Genomic DNA, 22,995 nt, shown 5'->3' with positions numbered 1-22,995 from the left:
CTGTAATAACTTTCTTGACACCCAAAGAACAAATACTGGCTTTGAAATGCTTATATCAAATATTGAGCATAATGATGGAAGAAACATATGGAACATTACATCCGTAAGATCCTTTTCAGGAAAGCATGTATTATATACTCTTTTGTTAATTTTGTAGTCTGTTGTCTGAAGAATGAGTTTGTACATATACTACAGAATCAAGTAAATAATAAACCATCCCTACGTTAATGAGTGCCCTTCTCAGAAACCCTACCTGATGTATTCTCCTCAGGCAATCTCTTATTTCATTAGATCAGCAAGGATGTGGGCTCTGAGACTTACAGTGATCTGACTTTGCTATCTAAGGGTTGTAACCAACTAATATTTTGTATTAAGAAACCAGATCTATGTTTATGCATAATATCATAGAAACTCCGCCTATATGTAAATATTTTCATATAATTTTCAAGGTAGTATTTAGTTATTTATTTTTCTCTACCGATCTCTGTGATTTACCAGGAAATGTTTCATGAATTGAATGTCAGTGTTGCTTCTGAGGATTACATTCCCATACACATCTTTTAAGAGGAAATTAATTTCTGGTCTTTTAACTCTTTGAGGAAAAAGTCAATTCTCTGTATGAAAAAGACAAAACCTTCCAAGAAAAAGTCCTATTTTTCCTATAGAATTAAACTTAGTTCTTTTGTTTTCCAAAAATTTAAGAGAAAATAACTCAAAACATGTAAGTTCAGTTTCTTGATATAAGTAGTTTCCCTAACACTAACTCAAAGCAGTCTCAAAAATTTTAAATCTTAGAGATACTTCTTGCTTTTCGTCTACATTGATAAAATCTGTAGTGCATCTTGAAATTCTTCTGGTTTTCCTTATGTACACCTTAGATGAGTTATTTTGATTTGAGAGTTTATCAAGAAAAAAATATATAAAATTTCCACCTAACAAAGAAATCTAAAGATTAGAATGAAAGCTTCAATCAGTGGTAGGGGTATGGCTTGCTGGTAGAGTCCCTCTCTTCCATGTGTGAAGTCTGAGTTTGAGCTCTGATTCCACAATTTATATAAATTACAGAGTCAAGATAAGGACATTAATGAAGAATCTCAGGAATTTTACTGAGAATTCAAAATTTTATTAACTCTGTATTTTCCTAAATTTGACACACTCATATTAAATAGTTCAGTTAATAATTAGCCCCTCAGTGTGTGTGTGTGCATGAATATGTTATGTGTATGTGCATGCATGTGTGTATACACATGTATATGCATATGTATTTGTTTACTTTATTTATTTTTCTGGTTTTTGGGTCCCACCCAGCAATGCTAAGGGGTTACTCCTGGCTCTGCACTCAGAAATTACTCCTGGTAATTCCTAGAGGACCATATGGGGTGCCGGGGATTGAACCTGGGTCTGCCGTGTGCAAGGCAAATGCCCTACCTGCTGTGCTATCACTTCGGCCCCTGTTTATTTATTTTAAAGTTTACAAACAGGCTCTGAAAAATTATAGCATTAGCAAGATGCCAACAGTTGAGCAGCTGTTTTTTTTTTTTTTTATCCCTTTGTAAGTCCACAATTGCTTTAAGGATAATTCAAACTCAATTTCTTCTGAGACATCTTCTTAGGTTTGTTGAATCAGTGACTTCCTTGTCTGTCTAAAGTTGTACGTAGTCATGGAATGGTTGAGCAGAAAACCCATGTGCTGGTGTTGCCAGAAAAATAAATGTTTAATGAATGTCATGCAGAGAAGAGGGGCTGCCAAGGTTACTTTCCAAAAGAGAATCTCTTGTTGCACTTGACCATAATCCTGAAGATGTCTTTTTTCTGCCAAATTTGGAGGAAGAAATTCCCCCCTTCAATACCTAAATTAAGTCAATATACACAGCTGCCTATTAAAGGAACAAAAAAAATCTAGACTTATGAAAATAAATCTGGATAAATACTACTCCAGAGATAATTCTATGTGTCAATGTCTGCATTTAGGCACTTCATCACTCTTATTGTAGCTGATACCTGTGAGACTATGAACTACAATAACAATAGCTAATGCTTATAGGGCTAACTGTTCTTCATCCATCCCAAACTATTGGGATACACAAACAAAACTGAAGCTTTGCTAATCATCCAAATCCACCAGAGATACTAAATCAGCAGCTATTCAGTTAGAAAAACATGAACGGGGGTAATGACTTTGAGAAGGATATGAGACCATTAGCTCCTAAGTTCTGCTTTCCTCATTTTTCTAAGACCAGAACTAGTGCACATATGAGATATTGGTCGTAGTAATGGAACTAGCCATGTATTTGCTGTCACCAATAGCAAAACATACACCTCTTTATGGATAAACTCAACTGAGTAATTATATACAACCTTGGAATCAAAGAGATAGTGGAGAGGTTAAGAGGCAGGTTCATGTATGTTGCTGACCCTGGTTCAATCCCAGGAGCCAAATGGTTTTTTGACTCTCTCCCAGGGTAATACTGAAGGTACCAGAGGACCACTGGAGTGGCTCAGGTAACTTCCCAGACATGAGGCATCAGACACATGGCATCCTTCAATTCTTGCATTGAGCCATCATCCCAGTTAACAAAGTACTGCCAGGAAGCACCACTTGGGAGTCCCTTTTAAAACAGAAATAGTCAAAAAGAAACAACAAAATAAAAAATATATAACTTGGATCCTGTATATTTGGTCTACAAGCTTCCATAGTAACTATGAGCTATATGGTGTTTATAGTATGTCCCTTAAGTCCTTTGTGTGTGTGTGTGTGTGTGTGTGTGTGTGTGTGTGTGTGTTTATGTGCATCGAGGACAAAGATGGACAATTTTCATTTGAAAAATTTTAAAGATAATAAATATACTAAGCCTGATAGGGCACATGCAGGCATATTCTTTGTTATTTCCATTATTATAATTTTATAATTGCTATAATTGCTTTTTGTTGTGTTTTCTGTGTTGTTCATCGGCTTTTCAAGAATTACACATTATAGAATGCAAATCCCTTCTTTAATATTTCAGTACTGCTACTCTTAACCTCAGTCTCTTAGTTACTCAATCCCAGCTTGCAGGAATTTTTATTTAGTGCTATTAATCTTTATGAAGCAAGCTATTTCTAAAAGACAGCTTCACAATGGTCTCTCACAGGACGTTAGAACTCCCAAGCCAAATGTTACTACTGTCATTACTGTGTTTCAACATACAAAGTGCAGAGGTTTTCTCCCAGTTTGGCTGAACTAGTCATAAGTACCACATGACTGAGGCTGTCCCTAAGGTGCTAAAGTACTTAACTATTAGGAGAGTAGTGGAATGGCCACACTATAATGTAAATATGTTTATTAGAGAGCTAAACCAAACTGAAAATGATTTATTTAGCTTTTTAAACTTGCTTTATTAAAATGGATATGAAAATATTCCTAAATTAACTACAAGGTGATTGTAGAACTCTTGTGCAAACTGCACAAAAGACAGTAGAAGTTATTTTTAGTCCTTAAATTCGACATGTAGATTCCCAAATTAAAATAAATGAACAAGCTAAGAAATAAACAAGCCCTCTTGAAAATCCAATGGATTAATTTCAACTCTACTTTGCTTTTGTTATCTTTTTACTTCAATAACTGGTCCATGTTACCTTGTTTGTTCTTTTATGGGGGGGTTTGTTTGGATTTGGAAACACACCAGTCATTTTCAGGGTTTACTCCGAACTCTGTTCTCTGGGGCAACTTCTGGCAGTGCTCAGGGAACCATCTGAATCTCTGGTTGGTTGGTGCAGTGACTTACCTGCTGGACTATCTTGCCAGTCCCTGTCCTGTCCCTTTTGAGGCCACTTTGGAATTGGATCTAAGGGAACACAGTAGAGGTGCTGCAACTTATCAAGATGCGGGCAGAGCAGCTAAATGGGCATTTTCACAATCCCCATTTGGAAGGAGGCATTTTGGTGAAGTTTTTCAGCAAGAGAATTTCATAATCAAACAATGTCTAATTTTATTTTACACCAAAAAATCATTTCAAACTCTTACTGCTTTCATTGTTTTGCATTCTCTTTGCTTTTGTGCAATGATTTAAAAACTCATAAAACATGGCAGAAAATAAGTAGCCATGGACCCTGGCCTGACTTTTGAGTTGGCCGAATTTCGGTTTTGAAGCTCATTTCACTCACAAAGATTAAATCCAGCCCAACCAGACCATGGGGCAAAGTGTAAATTGAAAAGCATAAGCAAGAATTATAATTAGTTCACTGATACTAAATTATATTTGATTTAGCATTTTAAATTATAGTCTCTTTTTTAATGAATAGAGCCATGTGTATTATATTTTGCCAAGAGTCAGAGTTCTCTCTCAGGTGTTCCCATACTGAAAATAATTCCTTTGTTTCATCTGTGGCTGGACTGTAGGATGTGATGAAGAACATGTCATCTCTTGTCAGCACCACTGCAAAATTAGAGAATAATTTGTTCTCAGATGTTTAAAAATTGGACCCAGTGAAAAGCTATAATTATCAGGTTGATCATTCAAATTTGATTAGAATATTTTCCTTGAGCGATACTTGATTTAACTAGATCTTAGTTATTAAACAGGAATGTTAGCATTTCACATATGTATGCTCAAAATTCCAATCATTTAACAATATTATACGTATAAGGTTACTCAAATATTCTTAGTCAACTTTCAGAAAAATGTTCGGGGTTTGAGGGGTGACTCTAAAAGTCAACAAAAGATTCAATATTAAAATTCAAATTCAGATTTGGAAACTAAAATGTTTAACCCGATATTGCTGTGTTTGATTTTCTGAGAACCACTTTTCTAAAACATGCATTTTTCCAAAAGAAGAAAAAAAGGAAGTACATGTCAAAAAATTTCAAAAATTTAGTAAATAAAATTTAAATTTAAAACCTAATTAAGAAGTTAATATGATGTATAAGAAATAAATATTGGGGTAAAGGCAATAGTAAAGCAGGTATGGTACTTACCTTTAGGATAACATTTGGTTTGTCCTTTTAGCCTTGCCACAGGGAACTTAGTTTACCTTAGAGCAATGGCCTTTCTGTATGAACACAAGAAGACAGTTAGTATTATGCTTTGTAACTTGGGAGTCATTTGACTCCAATAATATTTACTCCTGTGCATCTGTTTTCTCAACTCAGTTGCCCTTCATTCCTAGCACCCCAAAAGAGAATCCCAATGAGGGATGGAATGGACCCAGTGCAAACTGTGAGCTACCCTGGCATCAAAATGGGCCAGGCCAAAATGCCACAATACTCAAGTATAAGTTTAGAGCATGGTAATAGACAAATGTTGTCATGATCCAAAAGTAATGAAAGGACTAGGACCCTGCTGGTTTTAGGAAGATTAACCTGGACTGAAAACTGTGGTCTGGAATATATAGTGGAACGTCCTCAGGAAGAAACAAACTTTAAGTCAGATATATCTCTTACTGTGCTCATATAGAATGACATTGCTAGAAATGATAGAAGTAAATTTATTATAACTATTTAAGTCAATTGCAGAGAGTCTCTTGCCCGCACGCCTGGCTGTCTTCCCCGGGGCCCCTCGGAGGGGATGGGCTCAAGCTTCCCTCCCTGCCCAGAGCAGAGCTCCCAGGAGCCAAAGACCTCCAGATCCTAGCCACAGCCATGCTCATGGCCCCTCTCCACACGTTCGGACAAGCTCAAGCATGAACGTATCTGCAGAGGAACCCAGGTGTGTGGGACCCGGGGCTGAGACCTCCAAGCCTGCTGGGATTGGGACTGGGCCTCTTCCGCCCAGATTTCCCATTTTCCAGTAGCTAGGCTGTCACACCGAGGTTCTGCCCCCGTTCTGTGTAATCCCATCCATGGCCAGCATCCAGAGACTTAAAAGCAAGCTCCCAGAAGTAGGCTATAAGATATCTTATAGCCTACTTCTCCCTCTGGGAGAAACACACAAGCTACTGAGAGTTTCCTGCCCACATGGGAGAGCCTTGCAAGCTTCCCATGGTGTATTCATATGCCGAAACCAATAACAAGCTGGGTCTCATTCCCCTGACCTGAAAGAGCCTCCAATGTGGCATCGTTGGGAAGGTGGAATAGAGAGAGGCTTCTAAAATCTCAGGGATAGGATGAATGGAGCAGTTGCTGAGACCGCTCAAGCATTTTGACCATCAACAGGATGATGATGATGATGATGATGATGATGATGATGATGATGATGATGATGATGATGATGATGGCGATGATGATGATGATTTAAGTGATTTTAGTGGATTACTAGCTGCAGAAAGAAGAAAGTGACACACCCTGTATGGGATCCCACCCTTGAGCAGATCTCCTAGTAATCTGCAGTAATCCCTTTAGATAAGATTTTGTTAATCTCCTGGGGGAGTTGCTTTTCCCCTCTTTGTTGATTTGTTAATGTTTAACCCACCTTTGTCTCACCACCCTATGTGATTGCTATATAAACTAAGACTGTAAAGGAAGCAGGGAAAAGACACAGAAGCAGAGCACAGAATGAAAGAGAATTGTTGGAGCCAGAAGCAGGGGAAAGAAAGAGCACAAAGCGAGTGAGAAGTGAGAGCAAGTGGGGCTCCAGAGACTGAAGCAGAAGGGCTCCGGAGAGAGAGATCAGAAGAAGAGATATCAGAAGAGACCAGAGGAGAGACAGACAGAGAGAGAGATCGGAATAGACCATAGGAGAGACAACAGAGATAGAGAGAGGTCGGAAGAGACCAGAGGAGAGACTACAGAGACAGAGTCAGAGATACGGAGACAGACAGAAGAAAGCACAGTGGCACACACAGAAGCAGAGCACAAAGGAGGAGCCATCTCGATCCAATCCATCCACAGTGACTCGAGAGCACTGAACATGAGCAGCAAGTGAGAGAGAGCACTGCCCAGAGAGTCCACAAACAACACAGCAAACATCTCCCTCCGGGGCACACGCCTTTGTATTTTTTACACTCACTTTGCATGCATCCAACTTGTATTTGATCCTAGAAACCCATATGGTCCCCCAAGGATAAAAGAACTGATTGATACCTAAGTGGAGAGCCAGGAGTAAACCATAGCATAGCCAGGCATGGTCTAAAACAAACAAAAGGGAACAAACAAAAATGAAGTAAATAGTAATACAAAAAGAGTAACAAAGCATCGATCATTTTCAGGAAAGATTACAAATTTAAATGAATGAGTGACTAATCCTTTCCCTTAAAATTAGCAAATATTGGAGCCTAGGAGATAGTACTAGAGCCTGTATTTTGCATGAGAGAGATGAAGGTTTGAACCCTGATACTGCATGTTTTCCCCAGAAAACTGTCAGGAGCTACCTCCACCCCTCACCTTAACAAGCGCATAACAAAGAATAGTCCCCAAGCAAAACTAGATGTGTCCCCCTACAATTAACAGATGTACTCACATTAGACAATGTGAAGGATTTTTTTACAAATGAGAGAAGATGTACCGGACAATACACTGTGATGCTTTTATACATGCATACCTGGTCTCTTGAGAGAAGATTCACAGTCTATAAAAATATTTCTGAAGTCAGTTTTTCTACTAATTAGAATTAGAGTATCTGATCATTGGGAGAGGCATAGAAATGCAAACGTGTAAACAAAAAACAATGGCAATCAGGGCTGAGGGTATGGCCTAGTTTTCAAGCACAAACTTTTTGCAAAGGAGGTCCTGAGTTCAGTCCCTAGAACCACACACACAAAATACCATAATTGAAATGTTGATTGTGCGCCAACCAAATAAAATTTCCTAAAGTTTCTATCAATACGGAAATTCTCCAACATTATCATCATCATCATCATCATCATCATCATCATCATCATCATCATCATCATCATCATCCTGTTGATTGTCGAATTTCTCGAGTGGTCTCAGTAATGTCTCCATTTGTCCAAGCCCTGATTTTAGAAGCCTCTTTCTACTCGTCCTTTCAACAATGCTGTACTGGAGGCTCTCACAGGGTCAGGGGAATGAGACCCAGCTTGTTACTGGTTTTGGCATATTAATACACCATGGGGACCTTGCCAGGCTCTCCCCTGTGGGCAGGAAACTCCCAGTAGTTTGCCAGGTTCTCCCAGAGTTTAATTTCTTAAACTAATGTGGTAAAGCACAGGTAGATCTTACTATATGGTTCCTTTATGTTAAGAATTTGCATATCTGTTCAACATTAAGATTTTTTTTTTTTTTAAAAAAAGACAATCTGTTAGTATTGCAATTACCTCTAAGGTGAGGGTAATGCGAAAGAGGGTGCATTAAAAAACAAAAAGAAAAGGAAAACAGAGACAAATAAAAACAAAAAAGAAAATCTTTGAACCTTATATCTCTTTTGTTTTTTTTTTCTTTTTGGGTCACACCCAGCGATGCTCAGGGGTTACTCCTGGCTCTGCACTCAGCAGTTACTCCTGTTGGTGCTTGGGAGACCATATGAGATGCAGGGGATCAAACCTGGGTGAACAGTGCACAAGATTAATGCCATATCTGCTGTGCTATCGCTCTGGCCCACATCTCTTTTTGTATTAGGAATAAAACGTTTATAAAAAGGGCAAAATTGGGGCTGGAGCAATAGCACAGTGGGTAGGACATCTGCCTTGCATGCGGCCGACCCAGGCTTGATCCCCAGCATCCCATATGGTCCCCCAAGCACATCCAGGAGTAATTTCTGAGTGTATGAGACAGGAGTAACCCCTGTGCAATGCCGGGTGTGACCCAAAAAGAAAAAAAAGGGGGGGATTAAAAGGAAATTTAATGCAGTATCTATACTAAGTATACCTAAAATGCCTACTTTGAAGAAAGGCTGTGAGTGAATCAGGCATGTCAATATTTGAAGCAGATTTAATGATGTAGGCTAAAATTTTCTAATCCAGATTCAAATTGTTGTCAACTAAGAGGTATTTAACTTGGGGAAAAGTAGTGAGAGCTTTGTAGATGGGTTTATATGAGGCCGATCGTGCCAGGTCTTGTGAGAAAGAATTCATACTGCAACCAGTGACATTGCATGCCATGACTCAGTCTCTGCTAAGACTAATATTTTGAATAACTCATGCAAGACTTTGGGGTCCTCTTTCCTTCCACTTAGCTGGGATAATTGCAGCAAATCGTGACCAATCTGGTGGTTTAAATAACAGAAACTGACCTTTCCCTGGTCCTGAAGTCTGGAAATCAAAGATGACGTTCCTGGCAGCCTTTCTTTCTCCCAGGCCCCATTTCCATTTGCCATCTCACTGGACTCTCTTAGTCCTCCTCTGGGCCTGCGAATCTCTGATCTCTGCCCCTCTTACTTTATTTTCTTAAAATGACACCAGTCAGATTAGTGACTTTATGTCCTCGGGGCCTGAATTACCAGCCTAAATATACTGCCCCCAAAGTTTGTGACGCTGAGGATGAGCAATCCAATAAATATATTTTGAAAGCCAGAAGAACAGGAATGAAGTATGATCTTGCCTGTCATGTGATTGACACCATTTTACATTGGCACCGCATATGACCCTCTGAGCACCTCTAGGAGTGATCCCTGAGCAGAAAGTGAGGAGAAGCCCCTGACCACTGCTGGAAGTGGCCCAACTCCTCCCTTCACCCCACCAAAAGCAGAAGAAAAATCAATATGTGTATTCGAGGTGAGTAGGGTGGGGCAGGATTTGTCCCAAAACACGTAGAAGTGACCTGCACTAAATTCCTTTTTACTTTCCTAAGTCATAGGTATTTCATTCTAGTAAGGAAAATTAAGTAGCAGAGGCATAAAATTAATTAATAGGCTTGTTCCTAGAGGGATGAATGGGGAGGAAAATAGAGGATGCTCTCTCTCAGCGACTTTTGTGTCCAGGAAAAGTTCCTGGGCAATATGCATCCCATAGATCACTTGATTGGCTAAAAGATGGATTAACCTCTTGCACCTCTACTCGGCCATGCACCCACCTCATCAAATCACATAATGAGCATGTTTTAGAGTATTTAAGAGAACATATTTAAGAGAACAAACGTATTGGAACAAGCTTTCATAAAACCAATAGTGTATACTTCATTTAGTGTCTACAACAATTCCACAGGCTCAACAATGTTTTGAGTCATAAATGTGAAAGAAAACATTACATGTAAATATATGCTAGGAAAAATTTGTAGATTGCATCACTAAATGAAAAATAAAATACTTCATATTTTTCAGATAATGCTTATTGTGACTAATTCAGCAAATGCCCATCTTAAGGCCCATAATAAGAAGTATTGTGCTATGAAAAATATTTATGGTTATATATGTATTTAGAAAAATTATACCAATAAAAAGAAAGTGTGAAAAAAAAGTATTTTAAGTTTAACTTTAGTGATATTATGTTTACTAAGAATTCAGTTAATGGTATCTTTTTATGACCATTATTATTTTTGGTTCATGCTTTACATATACAAATGAAGGCAAAATATTTCCATACACTTAATCTAATAGCTATTCTCATTTACTTGCCTTCTTGAATTACTATTCAATTTGAAACATAAAAAGAACATTCAAACAATTTTGAAAAACATAACCATTTTATGTTTTGATTGCCTTTGATAGCTTCAGACATTCTTACTGTTTCAGCATTTGTGAAGTAAATAGCAACCACAATTGATTCACATTCTTTGGCTTAAGTAATCTCCAAATACCTTAACTATGCTATGATGTTTACTTAATGTAATTCTAGTTAAGCTTTTAGTTTTCTTCATATATCCCCTAAGAATCTTTTAAGTCCCTGACTTCTCACAGATTTATTAAAGCATTTTAAAATGTGTATTCATAGTTTAAAAGTTGCAACAAAAATAGGATCTAGTGCATTATGAATATTAAGACTTAAAAAAATGGAAACTATTATGCTATTGTTTTAAATTTGGGAGTTGAATACAAGTAGCTTTAGGATTTCACAGCCACCAATGCTATTATATACATGAACAAGTTTTACAAGTTGGTAATTTATTAATTATCTTCTTTTTTAGTACTAATTTCCTATATAGCAAGTTACTTGTTATTATGTTATAACATAATATGTTCAGTGATCTTTTACTAATTACACATTTCTTTAGACAATAATTTATCTTCATTATATGTCTACATGCAATAGATAAGCACGGATGGATACATTAGATAGATGGGTGTATAGATAACTGTAAATGTGATATACTTACCAATAAGTATATGTTGAGGCTCATGAGAGAGTCTCAGCCGGATCATGTGGAAAGCAGCCTGGAGCATGGCGGGGGTTGGGTAGTGAACCTCATGCATGAGCAAAGTTCCACGGAACCCAGGTAATGCAGAACTTTGTGATCTTGGACTCTGGACTCAACGGGACCCGGAAACAGAGATCCTCTGCTTGCTTCCCCCAGTTTCCGTCCAGTGACCCAGGGGTCACATCCATAAGCCACCTCCTATGATGCCAGATAATCTCCTCATCAGCCACTCTCCAGAACTCAGGACTGCTTCTCCCAGAAGGAAGCAAAAATGAGGCCCTCATAACCATTCCACCGGACTCTGTGCTAGGCTCCTTACACTCGGGCGCCCTAGAGGAGGGCAGGTGAGAGCCCTACCCCGTGCCCCAAGGGACCCAGCCCCAGCAGCCAACCTCCACTACCCAACTGGCGCCACCATCCAGTCTGCTTCCCACATGCTTGGGCCAAGCCTCACGCATGAGTGAACATATTCCTGAACCACACGGCCACAAAGTGGCCATGCAACACATCATCATAGTGGGAAGTAAATATATATGCCTCTCGGAGAGCTCAGCAAGCTACAGAGTATCCTGCCCACACAGAAGAGCCTGGCAAGCTCCCCATGGCTTATTCAATATGCCAAAAAGAGTAACAATAACAGTCTCACTCCCCTGACCCTGAAGGAAGCCTCCAATCTTTGGGATAGACGAGTAAGGAGAGGCTGTTAAAAATCTCAGGGCTGGAACAAATAGAGATGTTACTGGCTCCTGCTCAAGTAACTCAGTGAACAGTAGGATAACAGTGATACAGTGGTAAGTATATGTCATATATGATATATAAATTTATGTATACATGTATAAAATTATAAATAATATTTTGGGGAAGGGGAGATTTTGTTGTCGTTTTGAGTCATAGCCAGCAGTGCTCAGGGCTTACATTCAGTTCTGCATTCAGAGGCTACTCCTAGTGGGGCTTATAGACTAAATAGGGAACCTGGGAGTGAACCTGTGTTAGTTGCACGAAAGGCGAGTTCTATAACAACTTATTATCTCTACAGCCTCTGAAATGAAAGATGATGTATAAAAATTCTGTTACTATAAATAGTTTTAAATTTCTATTGAATCATGAGTACACAAATGTATTCCTATTATAAATTTAATCCAATAATTGTAAAGCATTAAAAGTAAATTTTGACATTTTCTCCTTTATAAAATGGATTATTACTTCTCTAAGCCATCGTCACTCAGATACCTATGGGTGAGTATTTGCTTACATTCAACAATGTTTAAATTATCAATTATACTTATATCTCACATTTTCATAAATGAAATAACATAGGTTTTGCACATAAATGTGTGACTACGTTCATAACTAAATACAAATTATCACAATTAGAGTTTATAATTTACTTTCAATAATCTATCAGCTAGACACTGATTTGATTCAATTATATTTTTGTTAAAGTACTCATTTTCAAAAAACCAATCTCCAGGAATTAATTTTCTTAATTTGCAAAAATTAAAACCAAAGAAATTTTCTCCACTGAATATAAACTAATAATTGTTAATTATACTCATTACTCTTTAACTCAGGGGCATCTAATTTAATTATGCATATTTAAAAATATTTGAGAACATCAATTAATATTTACTCGATTCTCATGCATCAATGTGATGTCTTTGGTAATGGACCCTAATCTTGTAAAATTTCAGTAAATTTCTTGAAACAGTTGGTCTGTGAAGCATACCATAGTGTGAGGAATGGCTGGGGAATTTTTACATCCTCGGTGCAAAAGACCAAAACATTGAAAGCATTTACTGAAGAGGAGTCATGTATTCTTAAACTGACTTTTGAAATGAAGGTAATCAGAATCTGATTAAATGGTTCAAGTCAATATCCTTCTTGAAATTTGAGTTTCTACAATACATTACCACTTTCTATAATATCTTTAACTAATGCTCTATTTAGTTGATTTTCATATGCTTTCCCATAGAACAAATATGCCTAATATTAAAATTATTATGAAAAGCTCTCACTTCTATTATCCAGTGTGTGATTGATGTGACGATAGTATTGTTATTTATAGAAATGTATAATTTTACTGACTACTTTCACCAGTAACAAAACATTTCTGACAGAAAAGATGCATGACATATTATGTTGCTTTTATTAATGGAAGACATTTTACTATTTTTAAAACCTATTTGAATATCAGAGACCTTTGAACTGTGGAAAGGTGAGCCAGAAAGGTTTGATACCAGTATTATACGTTCTTTTGTAATTTTGTGAATGGGCAATTGTGAAACAGAAAATGGTATAAGATTGTCAATAAGAACCCAGAAACATGGTGGCTATCAATTTTAGAGGCAAAATGGGAACATGGAAATTGATAAATTGCAAGGAGCATTCCCCAAAGCATCTGTACCTACATCCTACTTGTGAAACTAGCATATGCCTTTGGAAATACAAATAATGTTTGGTAGATAAATGGCAGGAAGTGACCTTTATTAAAGTACGGGATCTTGTCTATCTGACTCCACTCATAACCCATCCATAATTTGCTACTACTGCAGGTTCTATAATTCCTTCTAGTTTTAGTTATTTTATTTTTAATTAATAAAGAAGCAGTTGTCAAGGGTGAAGTGATACTTATGTGCATTAAAATGTATGAAGTGCATATCATATCTGGTGGATAGCTGATGTTCAAATATGTTATTTCCATCTTTTCAACTCCATACAAAGAATATCAAATCCCAAAAACCATTTTTTTCATTTGATGAAACAAAAACTTAGTCAAGCACATGAATCTGCCAGTAATTTTTCTACTGGAAATCTTATTTGTTGAATTTCTACTGTTTGTAAAGATTCTTAAGATATATGTGTATATTTAAAATCATGAAGTCAAACTCTCAAAATCATTAAGCTATTATTTTAGGACAGATATCCAGACTACAAATTTTATGTTTACAAATGTTTTCTGAAATTTCCACAGGAAAATATTAATTTGTGTGGCATTGCCTATATTACTCGTGTCAACTTGATAATTGCATTCTCTTTTCTAAAGCTAAACATCGTTTGAGAAGGCCTTCATTAATGCCTTGTGAATCATGATGCTTGAATTTTTAAAAACTTAATAAATTTATAATAAGAAAAAGGACAGATGTTTGAATTCATTATTTAAAAGCATCAGGGAAAAATATCACAATGTAGCTTTCATGCAACAGTGATACCCTCTCTCATGTGTCTCTGATAATCAAGAAACTGTGGCTAACGTAGCCTTTCTAAGAACGTATCCCTTCTCTTCCTCGTCGTCCTCAGCGCTTCCAACGGAGGTGGCCACCATCTCCTGCTAGAAGGCACCAGGGCCACCCTAAGACCCCTCGTGAAGCCTAAGATCGTCAAAAAGAGGACCAAAAAGTTCATTGGGCACCAGTCTGACTGCTATGCCAAGATTAAGCAAAACTGATGGAAGCCCAGGCCGTTGACAACAAGCTGCGCTGGAGATTCGAGGACCAGATCCTGATGCCCAATCGGTTACCGGGGCAACAAGAAGATGAAGCACATGCTGCACAGCGGCTTCGGGAAGTTCCCGAACCACAACGTGAAGGAGCTCGAGGTGCTGCTGATGTGCAACAAATCTTATGTGCTGAGATTGCTAACAATTTCTCCTCCAAGAATGGAAAAGCAATCCTGGGAAGAGCAGCCCCGCTGGCCATCAGAGTCACTAATCCCAACGCCAGGCTGCACAATGATGAGAAAGAATAGGCAGGCCTTACATTGTGTTAATAAAGTGTGTAAAAGTGTCAAAGAAAAGAAAAGAAAAAAAAAGGACAGGATAGGGAAGGGAAGGGAAGGGAAGGGAAGGGAAGGGAAGGGAAGGGAAGGGAAGGGAAGGGAAGGGAAGGGAAGGGAAGGGAAGGGAAGGGAAGGGAAGGGAAGGGAAGGGAAGGGAAGGGAAGGGAAGGGAAGGGAAGGGAAGGGAAGGGAAGGGAAGGGAAGGGAAGGGAAGGGAAGGGAAGGGAAGGGGAGGCTAGGGAAGGGAAGGGAAGGGAAGGGAAGGGAAGGGAAGGGAAGGGAAGGGAAGGGAAGGGAAGGGAAGGGAAGGGAAGGGAAGGCTAGGGAAGGGAAGGGAAGGGAAGGGAAGGGAAGGGAAGGGAAGGGAAGGGAAGGGAAGGGAAGGGAAGGGAAGGGAAGGGAAGGGAAGGGAAGGGAAGGGAAGGGAAGGCTAGGGAAGGGAAGGGAAGGCTAGGGAAGGGAAGGGAAGGGAAGGGAAGGGAAGAGGAGGGGAGGGGAGGGGGGAGGGAAGGGGAGGGGAGGGGAGGGGAGGGGAGAAAGGAAAAGAAAAGAAAAGAAAGAAAAGAAGAGAAGAAAAGAGAAGAGAAGAAAAGAGAAAAGAAAAGAAAAGAAAAGAAAAGAAAAGAAAAGAAAAGAAAAGAAAAGAAAAGAAAAGAAAAGAAAAGAAAAGAAAAGAAAAGAAAAGAAAAGTTAAAGTTTCCAATAGGAGCGAGAAATTTTGTGCTAAAATGAACCTGACCAATTCACCTCTGGGCAGTACAGACAAGAAAGGTAAGAGCTGAGGAAACAAAAGGGAGAGAAACAGAAGAAAAGGAAGAAGCTTCATCAATCTTGTCTTAATTATAGATACTGGGTTCATGTTATAAAACCATTATAATATAATAATAACATATTACTATATGACTTATAATTTAAAATTTCCTATTTTTCTTGAGATGATCAACACAGTATATTGATGGATCTATCCTTTTCATTTAATAATATGTCAAGGAAGGTTATTCTAGTTCTGGTGATTCAGAAATCAATGTTTTAGATAACACAAATATAAATATATTAGTACTCAGTCATTGATTTTTATAGTGTAACTCAGCTCAAAAATCTCTCTCTTATATCCAACTTCTTTAAGAGTAGTAGCACTGTAGCACTGCCGTCTGGTTGTTCATGGATTTTCTTGAATGGGCGCCAGTAACATCTTCATTGTGAGACTTGTTGTTACTGTTTTGGGCATATCGAATATATCACATGCAGCTTGCCAGGCTCTGCCGTGCGGGTGGGATACTCTTCGTAGAGTGGTAGTTACAGAAAATTAATTACTCAAGATTATAAGTTAGTTTTTATGACATAAAAACATTAAATGGTAAATATAAAAGTAAATATATGTGCTGGTATGATAAAAATTAGGTTGAGTTCTAAAAATATAAATTATATATTTGCAAGCATATTATTAATATTTGCTAATGATTAGCATTACATTAAAATAGTAAAATTAGCCGATTCTGAATAAAGCTATCATTTTGGGAACAATGTCCTTGCTTTATTCTGCGTGACTACTGCTTCTTCAGTAAGTTATTCATACCAAACAACAGTACCATTCCTGCAATTTCCAATATGATGCATCTGGTTTAGTGAGAGCACTACAAATTGGAAGTATAGACAAAACCACTAAAAATTATAGAATTTACATGATGGAATAAGCCATGTGCAAGTTGTTAAATTGTTAACCTAAATACATATTTTAGTTTCAACAAATCATAATTAATGTACATGTCTACCTACAGCATGTCTGAAAAAGTTCTGAGCCATAAATGTGTCTGAAAGTCTCATACTTCCATGAATTATTTAAATGACCTTATTTTAAACAGAAACAATTTTACATAGCAAATATTATGAACTTCTTACTATTTTAACAAAATGCAAAAATTTTAAATTTTAAGTAAAGATAATTCACAATATGTTTGTTTCCCATCTGCTTTTTCGGTATCTATTGGTTTTTTCCCCTGAAGTCCATGCAATGTGCAATTTTAAATGATTTTTTAAATTTATGATGTATGAGTTCAAATATTTACGTAGTAGTGTTATACTGATTAGTCCGTTGACTGACACACTGAGTATCATAGCTTGTTGTTCTCTCAATGGTCTGGATACTAGATGTGAAAAATCAAGGTGCTGAAAAGGTACTTGCCTCTTGCAGCTGTCGGCTGTCCATGTTTCCAGACGTCAGAATCATTATCCTAGTCTTGATCTCATTATCATTTGGTTGTCTTTTCTGTGTTTTCACATAGTAATCTCCTCCTTCTTGCTAGGATCCAGTTGTATTAGAAGGGACTCACCCTCATATTTGTATCTTTTATTATTAATATCTTCTGCAAAAATTCTATTCAAATAAAATCCCAGGGTTTGTTCAACACATCTATGAGGAGACAAAGTTTAATTTATAAAAAACTATGAAGAATTTTACCCTATGGTTGAATAAAAGATAACAACTTTAATGTTCGAGTTTGTGGAATTAAAAAAAGTTCTCTTTCCAACAGATTTTTTTTCCATAGAAAAAGTTTAAATATATCCTTTTAATGTTTATAATCTAGAAAGAGCATATAATTTCTTTTTCCCTTTTATTATAGATTGTATTCAACTACTTTGATTACTTTGACTAAAATGACTAAGTAAACCAATTCATTTTAAAGATGAAATTCACGGCAGAGAAAATTATTAAAATACAAGAGAAAAATAGTAAAATAATGCTAGAGAGAAATTCATGGTAAAGAAAATTTACATGGTGATGCAAAGTAACAAAATGTGATCACTAGAGAGCAGAAATAGAAATCAGAATGAAATGCTCACTCATCTCAGTTTTTGTTGTTAATAAAATAAAATAACAATAAATGGTGGAAAAGATATTTAATCTATCATTGAATGGCTGGTGGATCATTATACCAATCACATCATTATACTAACCATAAATGAAAAAAGATAAAAAGATGTTAACACTTTCTTCTTTTTTCACTTGGCTGTGTTTTTGGTTTGGAGGGCCACACCTGGTGATTCTCAGGGGGTTACACGTTTCTGTTCTCATTTTTGCTTCCATGGGAAAAATTTGTCAGGAACTTCTTAGGCTTTTTGCACCACAGGAAGTAAAATCTCTGCAACGCATGATCTGACTATAGAGAACAATAGGGGATTTAAAAAAAAAATGGCTTAACAGCTTTTGTGGCTAGATATCAGAAATCAAAAAAAATATATACAATTTATAAATGCCTGGCTCTGCACTTGGGAATCACTGCTGGCAATAGTCAGAGTATCATATAGAGAGCTGGGGACCAAAAGCAGGTGAGCAGCGTGTAAGTCAAGCTCTCACGCTCTCTATAACTCTTCCTCCCAAGATATTGAGACCTTTCTACCTTGTTAGGAATGCAAAATAGCTTCACAACTGTGAAAATCACTATCAATTTCCTCCATAAACTAAAAACAGAACCACCTGATAACTTAGAAATAGCATTTCTTAGTCTGGAATGAAAATATTTGAAGTCAGGATCACATCAGAGACGTGTAGCCTCATATTTATTACAGTGCTCGCGGCTTAAAGACTTCAAACAAATATCCAATGAATACATTTTAAAAAATAGCATATACATACAATGGAATATGACTCAACATTTACAAAGAAAGAAACTCAGGCTTTTGCAGCTGGAGGTCGTTATGCTAATGCAATAAGCCAATCACAGAAATGGTTTGACTTTTGAGGAAGCTAAAATGGTTTGAAGTTTTCAAAGTTACAGTAACAAAGTGAAAAAAAAATAGGCAGTGTAATCATTTGTACAGCGGGTTGGGGCAGGGAGTTTCTTTTTAAATTTTCAGCTTTTCCTGCCAGGAATGATCCCTGAGCTTAGAGTAGGGAGTAATCCCTAAACACTGCTGGGTGTGATGTCAAAAACAAAATAAATAAATAAATAAATAAATAAATACCGTTTCAGCATAATGACTTGAATAAGTTTTAGAATTATGACACACAATGGAATTCCTACAGTCGACAAGAACTACAGTGTGCATTCCAAATTCATCATGAATGCAGATCTCAGGTACAGTATTGTTACTGAAATAATTTTCATAAAAGCATTAGATAAATATTAGGCAAAGTTGGGAGAAATTGTTAACACCGATACGTAGTTGATAGATGTAAAATGATACCACTTAATTAATGTATTTGGCAGTATCTTCCATCCCTCCAAAATGTATGTTGCAGCAGTCATTTATTAGAATGCTTGTACAAGGCCTGATATATTTCAGATCCCAGAGTAAGTGGTTGAAAGGGTCTGCTTCACTATAGACACAAACATTAACCAGCCCCTCATATTTGTTTGTCTTCAAGTTGATGGAGGCAAGTAGACAGGGGAGGCCCCCCCATGGCAATGGAATTCCTGGGAAATAATAAAACCAATAGCCCTTGGGGCCCCAGGACCCACCTGGTGAGCACAGGAACTAAACCTGATAAGACTCTCACCTCTCACCTGGTACAAGTACTGGACCCAGAGAAGGCTAGACCATCCCCTCATCCCCAGAAGCTCCAGTGGGAACAAAGACCAGAAAAGGGATATCAAAGAAGAGCATCGACCGTTTCCAACTCTACCCACTGGAACCACCCTAGCAACATGCTCTTACCTAGTTAGAAGTCCCAAGTGGGACACCTTGGGAACAACTTTATAAAACCACATTGAACATAGCATAGTGGTTGGGCTTTCGCCTTTCACAAGGCCAACCCGTGTTTGATTCCTCTGCCCCTCTCGGAGAGCCCGGAAAGCTACCGAGAGTATTGAGCCCGCGCGGCAGAGCCTGGCAAGCTACCTGTGCGTATTGGATATGCCAAAAACAGTAACAATAAGTCTCTCAATGAGATACATTACTGGTGCCCACTCCAACAAATAGATAAGCAACGGGATGACAGTGACATTGAACAAAGGAAGCAAGTGCCAATTCTGCCCGGGTCCGTGTGCCCACATGACCAAACACATGTGGTGCCCGCATCTTCCCTCTTGAGATGTGGACTTTCATAGTTTATATCTAATGCTGGGATATGTGTAGGGGGTCTCTCTAAGACTTTGGAGAAGCCTGTGTTTGCTCTTAAGCATGATACATACTCTCACTTCCACCTCCTAAAAGCCTCCAAATAAAATCTGTTTTACTTCACGCCTCGTCTCCTCTGTCATTCTTTGCTGCAAGACAGAACAAAGGTACCTGGAAACCCTGGGTAAGGCCTAGGACTGGCTGTGCAGACTCCATCAGTCCTAGTCTTCCCAGCTGGTCCCGGGATGTCAGAGGCAGATGGAGAGAAAGTGACATTTTCTCTCCTCTCTGCCTCACGTAAGCCATCTGTGGGGGCCCACTGTCTTCAAAACCTTCAGAGAACACAGACCTAGATGTTGCAGCTAATCATCAGGAAGTGAACAATTTGTGAATTAATATCTAAGTCAATAATAAAATATACTACTAGTCTTAGAAAAACCTCTTATGTAACACCAAAATAATACCTATTTGGGGGCTGGAGCGATAGCACAGCGAGTATGGCATTTGCATAGCACGCAGCCGACCCGGGTTCAATTCCCAGCTTCCCACATGGTCCCCTTAGCACCACCAGGAGTGATTCCTGAGTGCAGAGCCAGGAGTAACCCCTGAGCATTTGGGTTGTGACCCAAAAAGTAAAAAAAAAAACAAAAAACCTATTGTATCCCCAAACCAGAAAAGACTTATTAATAGTATACATAGACCGGGGGTAGTATTTTTTAAACATATATTACACATTTTACTAAATTACTTACTTTTGCTGTTATATGAATTCTCACTAAATACATAAAATTGGTTTGTTTTTTGGACCGCATATGGCAGTGCTCAAGTATCACTCCTAGAATTACTTGTGATACTTGATAAGACTTGTCTCTTATCCACCACACAATCTCTCCAGACCGCATATAAACATTTTTAACAATTTTACCTTTAATACTGTTACTCCTGAGTGCATGAGCCAGGAGTAACCCCTGTGCATTGCTGGGTGTGACCCAAAAAGCAAAAAATAATAATAATAATAACAATAATAATTAAAAAATAATAAAACAAAGGTAAGTATACTTTATCATAGAAAAAATGTGTTTTGTTAGAAAATATATTATACTAGGGACATTCGTGGTGGAAAATGTGTACTGGTAGAGGGATGGGTGTTTGAACATTGTAAGATTATAACTCAAACATGAAAGTATTGAGTTAATTGAGTTTCAAACATGAAAGTATTGAACCAGGTTACTCCTGGAATTACTCGGGAATTACTCCTTGCGGTGCTCGAGGGACCATGTGGGATGCTGGGAATCGAACCCGGGTCAGCCACATGCAAAGCAAACAACCTACCCTCTGTGCTATTGCTCCAGCTCCCTGTTTTATTTTTTGAGTCACATTCAAAGCAGTGTTTAGGACTTATTATTGGCTTTGTGCTTAGGGATCAGTGCTCAGGGGACAATATCAGGTACCGAGCATTGAACCCCACTTGGTCATATGCATGGCGAGTACCCTTACTTGCTGCGCTATCACTCCTGCCCTAAAGCACACTTTTATACTTTTATAGACCAATTCAGATTTTCTTTTAAACTTAAAAAAATTTCTCTCCTCACACCGATTAAGTCGTGTATTTGTAGGGTTTATCTATGTGAAATTGAAAATGTATTAGCATAGAATAATTCATAGAATTAATTTTTTAAATTTATAACAGCGGGTAAGGTGTTTGCTTTGCAGGCGGCCAACCCGGGCCTGATTCCTCCATCTCTCTCGGAGAGCCCAGTGAGCTACCGTGAGTATCTCGCCTGCACAGCAGAGCCTGGCAAGCTACCTGTGGCATATTTGATACGCCAAAAACAGTAACAACAAGTCTCACAATGGAGACGTTACTGGTGCCCACTCAAGCAAATCGATGAGCAATGGGATGACAGATGACAGTGATACAGTGACACTTTTATATAAAATATTAAATTACATTAAATACTGTTTCATTCAATTTAAGACAAAGATTTGAGAACACAGCACATAGGAAGATGCTTTTTCATATGTAGACACACATAAAAAATTGGGCCATGTCTGCATGTATATTGTCATCAGCACAATGCATATCCAGGGGATCACTTATTTTAAGGGTAGGTGTCCTCTAGCATGGCATTTTTCCTTTTTAATTTCTAAAGGGAATTATTTTCTGGAACAACTGAATAACCATGGAAAAATAAGAATATCCATCCTCCAAGGCAAATTTGCTATTGCCAAGTAGTTTGATAAAATGAATGTCCCTCACTTTCCCCTAGATTATGAGACAAATGATAAATAGTTCTGCATCCACTTCACAAAGGGAAGCTGGAGGGACGGAACTGAAAATAGTTTTATTCCTGGTTTCTCCTAGGGTACATGGCACCATTGGGGATGGAGACACTGGACACATTTCTCAAATACCTGAGTCCTCTGCCAGATATTTGTTTTAGTGAGAACTTTTTCCAGAGTAGCACAATAGATTCCATGTGGTGGTTCATTCCTTGTTGCATTTTACACAGGAAGAATGAAAACTGAGCACATGTTTTCAGGATGCACCACGATTATCATGATACAGCTAGCCAGTGGATTTTCCCAACAGCTGTAAGATCACAAGTTCAGGGGAAGTTAGATAAAATGTCCTTACATTTCGGGTTCACATTCACAAGAGTCTTATTTCAAAGTGCATTAGGGCTAGCGATGGAAAAGAAAAAAAAATCATATAATAACCTAAAAACAATGACCTTTGCTCAGCAGTCGAAACCGTCATCTCAAAAATCTGACTAGCTTGTATCTCACACCAGCTCCACACATCATAAACATTCAGTGAGTCAATTCTCCCATGTAAATAGGCTGCAGATGCAGAGTGAAACAATGGGAATGATTTCTGGTGATGAAAGGTTAGGGAACCAGCCTGGATGGTTCATTCTATGCAATTGTCTGCTGCATCAGCCATCTGCTGCAATACACAATTTTGGCACTAGCCTAGAGGATTTACCTGCTAGCCC

General features: G+C 38.0%; 1 pseudogene; it reads left to right on the top strand.

The window, feature by feature from the left end:
• Positions 1–8,782: 8,782 nt before the first annotated feature.
• On the top strand, positions 8,783–14,908 carry LOC101543122 (60S ribosomal protein L32-like; annotated as a pseudogene).
• The last annotated feature ends 8,087 nt before the right edge of the window (positions 14,909–22,995 follow it).

Source organism: Sorex araneus, chromosome 3 (genome assembly GCF_027595985.1).
Source record: "Sorex araneus isolate mSorAra2 chromosome 3, mSorAra2.pri, whole genome shotgun sequence".
NCBI lineage: Eukaryota > Metazoa > Chordata > Mammalia > Eulipotyphla > Soricidae > Sorex > Sorex araneus.
This window is presented reverse-complemented; position numbering and strand designations above follow the sequence as displayed.